We start from the raw sequence: 7,393 nt of genomic DNA, 5'->3' as shown, positions 1-7,393 counted from the left end.
GACCATCCAGAACCCCAAGAAGTCTTAGTTAGCAAAGAAGCCTGCTTACAGTTTTGTAGATAATGTCTCTCTGGGACTGCGATTGCCCCCTTCCGGCTCTGGCTGCCTGTCACCGTAGGGGGATGGTCTGCAGTCGGCTATCTCTGTTCAATCCTTTGTTCTGTGCGCAGGCCTGGCAGTGTCTTAGGTTAGGGCTGGCTTTTCACGTGGTAGTTATCCCACAGTCTGGTTTGCTAGCCCATGTTATTTCGCTCAGATAGCCTTCGGGGCATTCAGGCCAGTTCCTTACTCTAAGCGATGTAGCCCATGCCTCCCTGCCCAGCCCCCGCTTGCTAGTGGCGGGTGCAGGCGTCTGCACTGCTTCTCCACTGGGAGAGTTACCGTTGGGCTCGTAATCTGTGGGTTTTAATTATTTATTTTTCCTCCCTGTTATGTTGCCCTCTGTGCTTCCAAGGCTCAGCACAGAATTGGCAGTGAGAGTGTTTCCTGGTGTTTGGAAACCTCTCTTTTTAAGACTCCCTTCCTGGGACAGAGCTCCATCCCTCCTTCTTTTGTCTCCTTTTTTGTCTTTTATATTTTTTCCTACCTCCTTTCAAAGACAATGGGCTGCTTTTCTGGGTGCCTGATGTCCTCTGCCGGCATTCAGAAGTTGTTTTGTGGAATTTACTCAGCATTTAAATGTTCTTTTGATGAATTTGTTGGGGAGAAAGTGGTCTCCCCATCCTATTCCTCCGCCATCTTAGCTCCTCTCTCTCCTTGTTATTTTTATACTGATTATATGTTCATTATATTAACAACATAAAACAATATGCTATAGAAAATGAAAGTATATTATTATTAACATTGTACAGGAAGCAGTGATCAGAACCATCCCCAAGAAAAGAAATGCGAAAAGGCAAAAAGGTTGTCTGAGTAGGGCTTACAAATAGCTGAGGAAAGAAGAGAAGTGAAAGACAAAGGAGGAAAGGAAAGATATACCCATCTGAATGCAGAGTTTCAAAGAACAGCAAGGAGAGATAAGAAAGCCTTCCTAAGTGATCAACGCAAAGAAATAGAGGAAAAAATAGAATGGGAAAGACTACAGATCTCTTCAAGAAAATCAGAAATACCAAGGGAATATTTCATGCAAAGATAGGCACAATAAAAGACAGAAACGGCATGGACCTAACTGAGGCAGAAGATATTAAGAAAAGGTGGTAAGAATACAGAGAAGAACTATACCAAAGAGATCTTAATGACCCAAATAACCATGATGGTGTTTATTATCTAGGTTACCACTCACCTAGAGCCAGACATAGTGGAATGTGAAGTCAAGTAGGCCTTAGGAAGCATCACTATAAACAAAGCTAGTAGAGGTAATGGAATTCCAGCTGAGCTATTTCAAATCCTAAAAGATGATTCTGTGAAAGGGTTTCACTCAGTATGCCAGCAAATTTGGAAAACTCAGCATTGGTTACAGGAATTAGGAAAGGTCAGTTTTCATTCCAATCACAAAGAAAGGCAATGCCAAAGAATGTTCAAACTCCCACACAAACTGCACTCATTTCACATGCTAGCAAGGTAATGCTCAAAATTCTCCAAGTGAGGCTTCAACAGTATGTAAACCAAGAACTTCCAGATGTTCAAGCTGGATTTAGAAAAGGCAGAGGAACCAGAAATCACATTGGCAACATCTGTTGGATCATCAAAAAAGCAAGAGAAATCCAGGAAAACATCTACTTTACTTCATTGACTACACTAAAGCCTTTGACTGTGTGGATCACAACAAACTGTGGAACATTCTTAAAGAGATGGGACTTTCAGACCACCTGATCTGCCTCCTTAGAAACCTATATGCAGATCAAGAAGCAACAGTTAGAACGGGATATGGAACAAAGGACTGTTTCCAAATTGGGAAAGGAGTATTTGAAGACTGTGTATTGTCATCCCCCTTATTTAAATTATATACAGAGTACATCATGAGAAATGCCAGGCTGCATGAAGCACAAACCAGAATCAAGATTGCTGGGAGAAATATCAATAACCCCAGATATGCAGATGACACCACACTTACGGCACAAAGCAAAGAGGAGCTAAAGAGCCTCTTGATGAAGGTGAAAGAGGAGAGTTAACAAGTTGGCTTAAAACTAAACATTCAAAAAAAAAAAAAAGAAGAAGATCGTGGCATCTGGTCCCATTATTAGATGGGGAAACAATGGAAACAGTGACAAACTTTATTTTCTTGGGCTCCAAAATCACTGCAGCCATAAAATTAAAAGATCTTGCCCCTAGGAAGGAACGCTGCAACAAATCTAGACAGCATATTAAAGAGCAGATATTACTTTGCTGACAAAGGTTTGTATAGTCAGAACTATGGCTTTTCCAGTAGTCATGTATGGATGTGAGGGTTGGACCACAAAGAAGGCTGAGAGCCAAAGAATTGATGCTTTTGAACTGTGGTGTTGGAGAAGACTCTTGAGAGTCCCTTGGACTGCAAGGAAATCCAACCAGTCAACCTAAAGGAAATCAATCCTGAATATCCATTGGAAGGACTGATGATGAAACTGAAACTCCAATACTTTGGTCACCTTATGTGAAGAGCTTAATCATTAGAAAAGACCCTGATGCTGGGAGGGATGACAGAGGGATGAGATGGTTGGATGGCATCACTGGTTCAATGGACATGAGTTTGAGCAAGTTCTGGCAGACAGTGATGGACAGGAAAGCCTGGTGTGCTGCAGTCCATGGGGTTGCAGAGTTGGATACAACTGAGTGACTGAACAACACCAAATAATGTAATACAGTACTAGTGTTACAACTTGTAAAACCAAAATTATAAGTAATATAAGAATATATTCTTATTACTCAAGGAAAAATAACTAATATATTGTCATAATTGCTTCTACTCCTTTTAAAGAAATAACTTTGTCAACAAAGCAAAATTCCTCTCTGGCAACCTCCCTCACACATATTCCATTTCTTCCTCAATTTAACCAGTATTCTGGGTTTGTTATGTATCCTTCAAACCTATTTTCATCCTTCTATATATGTATATGTGCATCTATATATCCAGACATAAATATATCTGTGCTGTTCTGTATAAAGCCACCAGCCAGTGTGATTATTTAAATCAAAATAAAATTTTTAAATGTTAAAGATCAGTTTTCTATTGCACTCATGATATTTGAAGTGCTCAGTAGCCACACATGACTAGTGGCTAGGATATTGGATTGTGCAGATATAGAATTACTGCACGGAGCTCTATTGTAATAGATGTATTTTTATAAGTGTTTTTTAAAATTTCACATAATGTAATACACTGAATAAGTTTACCAAGCTGCTTTTTCTTTTACTTGGCATTATGTGGTCAAGATCCACTCAAGTTGATATGTAGCATATTTCTTTAAACTAACATAGATTATTCTATTTTTTGATAGAACACATACATATACAACTCTTTAAAACCCATTTCTCCTTACCTGGACATTGGAATTTTCATTCTTCTATTTTAAGCAATGTATTAATGAGCATTTTTTCTCTGGAATATAGATCTAAAAATGAAAATACTCAATCATAAGGTATACACCTTTCAAGCTTTGCTAGAAATTGCCAAGTTGGGTTTCCCTTGTGGCTCAGCAGTAAAGGATCTGCATGCCAATGCAGGAGACGTGGATTCAGTCTCAGGGTGGAGAAGATCCCCTGGAGAAGGAAATAGCAACCCACTCCAGTATTCTTGACTGGGAAATCCCATGGACAGAGGAGCCTGGAGGGTTACAGTCTGTGGGTTCCCAAAAAGAGTCAGACACTACTCAAGCGACTAAACAACAACATTCATATACTCTACCCATTTCTCTACTGAAATGTTGCCTTTCTCTTAAGGATTTGTACTAATTAATCATATTAAAACTTGCTTTTATTCTTTTACTCCACATATGTATCTGGCTAATATATCTTAGTCAGTACATAATGATCTATTTCTTTAACTTTTTTCTTTTGGTAATGTCTATGGTACCTACTGTAACTTATCTAAATATTCCACTATTGATTGACTTTGTTTATCTCCAGGATTTTGTCATTACAAATAGTACTGAGCCACATTGACTACCACAGTCATTAATCTTGCTCACTGAATATTTCTAGCTCTTCACCTACCAGCTCCTGGTGTTCGACTTCTTGTGTTGTCCTGTGTCCAATCCTGGCAGAGCATTCAGTTTCCAATGTGAGATACTCCAGAGTCTTCCTTCCTGCTACTGCTTCACTAGTGATCTTCCTGATGGTTAGTGCTTTGTCAGGGTTCTGAAGTGAGAAGGCCTTTCCCCTCATTCTCTAGACATCCACAGTGGACACATTACATGAAAGAGAAATAAACACGTTTTTATCACAAATCACTAATATGTTGTGGTTGTTTGTCATGCCATAACCTGGTCTCTCCTAATAGCAACCTACTTGTAGTCAGTACTTAAGAAACTTTTTTTCTTTTTTAAGGAAATAGTTCATTTTCTATAAAATTCTAGGACTCAAACAATCTTCAGACATCAGTTATTTGAATTACTCTTCCTACTAAATCATTTCATAAATCACGAGTTCTAAAACCATGTCAAGTGGGTTAACAGTAAATTCTCTGGTCTTCAGTTTGTGGATTCCCATTCCTTTTATGTATCTTTTCATCAGTTGATGGACATTTGGATTTTTTCCCACTTATTGGTTATTACGAATAAGACTGTGAATAGTCATGTCCATGTTTTATGTGGACATATGTTTCCATTTCTCTTGAGTATATGCTGAATGGTTTTATGAAGACCTACAAGACCTTCTAGAACTAAGACCCCCAAAAGATGTCCTTTTCATTATAGGGGACAGGAATGCAAAAGGAGGAAGTCAAGAAACACCTGGAGTAACAGGCAAATTTGGCCTTGGAGTACAGAATGAAACAGGGCAAAGGCTAATAGAGTTCTGCCAAGAGAACACATTGGTCATAGCAAACACCGTCTTCCAACAACACAAGAGAAGACTCTACACATGGACATCACAAGATGGTCAACAATGAAATAAGATTGATTATAGTCTTTGCAACCAAAGAGGGAGAAGCTCTATACTGTCAGCAAAAACAAGACTGGGAGATGACTGTGGCTCAGATCATGAAATCCTTATTGCCAAATTCAGACTTGAAGAAAGTGGGGAAAACCACTAGACTATTCAGGTATGACCTATATCAAATCCCTTATGACTATACAGTGGAAGTGAGAAATAGATTTAAGGGACGAGATCTGATAGAGTGCCTGATGAACTATGGACAGAGGTTCATGACATTGAACAGGAGACAGGAATCAAGACCATTCCCAAGAAAAAGAAATGCAAAAAAGCAAAATGGCTGCCTGAGGAGGCTTTACAAATAGCTATGAAAAGAATAGAAGTGAAAAGCAAAGGAGAAAAGGAAAAACATACCCATTTGAATGCAGAGTTCTAAAGAATAGCAAGCAGAGATAAGAAAGCCTTCCTCAGCCATCAATGCAAAGAAATAGAGGAAAACAACAAGTGGGAAAGACTAGAGATCTCTTTATGGAGAAGGCAATGGCAACCCACTCCAGTACTCTTGCCTGGAAAATCCCATGGATGGAGGAGCCTGGTAGGCTACAGTCCAAGGGGTCACTAGGAGTCAGACACAACTGAGCCACTTCATTTTCACTTTTCACTTTCATGCATTGGAGAAGGAAATGGCAACCCACTCCAATGTTCTTGCCTGGAGAATCCCAGGGACAGGGGAGCCTGGTGGGTTGCTGTCTATGGGGTTGCACAGAGTAGGACATGACTGAAGCAACTTAGCACCAGCAGAAGCAGCAGAGATCTCTTAAGGAAAATTAGAGATATCAAGGGAACATTTCATGCAAAGGTGGGCTCAATAAAGGACAGAAATGGTAGGGACCTAACAGAAGCAGAAGATATTAAGAAGAGATGGCAAGAATACACAGAAGAACTGTACAAAAAAAGATCTTCACGACCCAGATAATCATGATAGTGTGATCACTTACACTAGCCTAGAGCCAGATATCCTGGAATGTGAAGTCAAGTGGGCCTTAGGAAGCATCACTATGAACAAAACTAGTGGAGGTGATGGAATTCCAGTTGGGCTATTTCAAATCCTGAAAGATGATGCTGTGAAAATGCTGCACTCAATATGTCAGCATTTTTGGAAAACTCAGCAGTGGCCACAGGACTGGAAAAGGTCAGTTTTCATTCCAATCCCAAAGAAAGGCAATGCCAAAGAATGCTCAAACTACTACACAACCAAGCCAGGTTTCAGCAATACATGAACCGTGAACTTCCAGATGTTCAAGCTCTTTGTAGAAAAGGCAGAGGAATCAGAGATCAAATTGCCAACATCTGCTGGATCATCGAAAAAGTGAGAGAGTTCCAGAAAAACACCTATTTCTGCTTATTGACTATGCCAAAGCCTTTAATTGTGTGAACAATAAACTGAGAAATTCTGAAAGAGATGGGAATACCAGACCACCTGACCTGCCTCTTGAGAAAGCTGTATGCAGGTCAGGAAGCAACAGTAAGAACTGGACACTGAACAATAGACTGGGAATTTTTTCCAAACAGGAAAAGTAGTACGTCAAGGCTGTATATTGTCACCCTGCTTATTTAACTTCTATGCAGAGTACATCATGAGAAACGCTGGGCTGGAAGAAGCACAAGCTGGAATCACGATTGTCGGGAGAAATATCAATAACCTCAGGTATGCCGATGACACCACCCTTATGGCAGAAAGTGAAGAAGAACTAAAGAGCCTCTTGATGAAAGTGAAAGAGGAGAGTGAAAAAGTTGGCTTAAAGCTCAACATTCAGAAAACTAAGATCATGGTATCCCGTTCCATCACATCATGGCAAATAGATGGGGAAACAGTGACAGACTTTATTTTTCTGGGCTCCAAAATCACTGCACATGGTGATTGGAGCCATGAAATTAAAAGATGCTTACTCCTTGGAAGGAAAGTTATGACCCACCTAGACAGCATATTAAAAAGCGGAGACATTACTTTGTCTCCAAGGTCCGTCTAGTCAAGGCTATGGTTTTTCCAGTGGTCATGTATGGATGTGAGAGTTGGGCTATAAAGAAAACTGAGTGCCTAAGAACTGATACTTTTGAACTGTGGTGTTGGAGAAGACTCTTGAGAGTCCCTTGGACTGCAAGGAGATCCAACCAGTGCATCCTAAATGACATTAGTCCTAAGTATTCATTGGAAAGACTGATGTTGAAGCGGAAACTCTAATACTTTGGCCACCTGATGCGAAGAGCTGATTCATTTGAAAAGACCCAGCTGCTGGGAAAGATTGAGGACAGGAGGAGAAGGGGATGACGGAGGATGAGATGGTTGGATGGCATCACCGACTCAATGGACATGGGTTTGGGT

This window comes from Bos indicus, chromosome 12, assembly GCF_029378745.1.
Source record: "Bos indicus isolate NIAB-ARS_2022 breed Sahiwal x Tharparkar chromosome 12, NIAB-ARS_B.indTharparkar_mat_pri_1.0, whole genome shotgun sequence".
In the NCBI taxonomy this organism is placed as follows: domain Eukaryota; kingdom Metazoa; phylum Chordata; class Mammalia; order Artiodactyla; family Bovidae; genus Bos; species Bos indicus.
Note: the sequence above shows the minus strand (reverse complement) of the source record.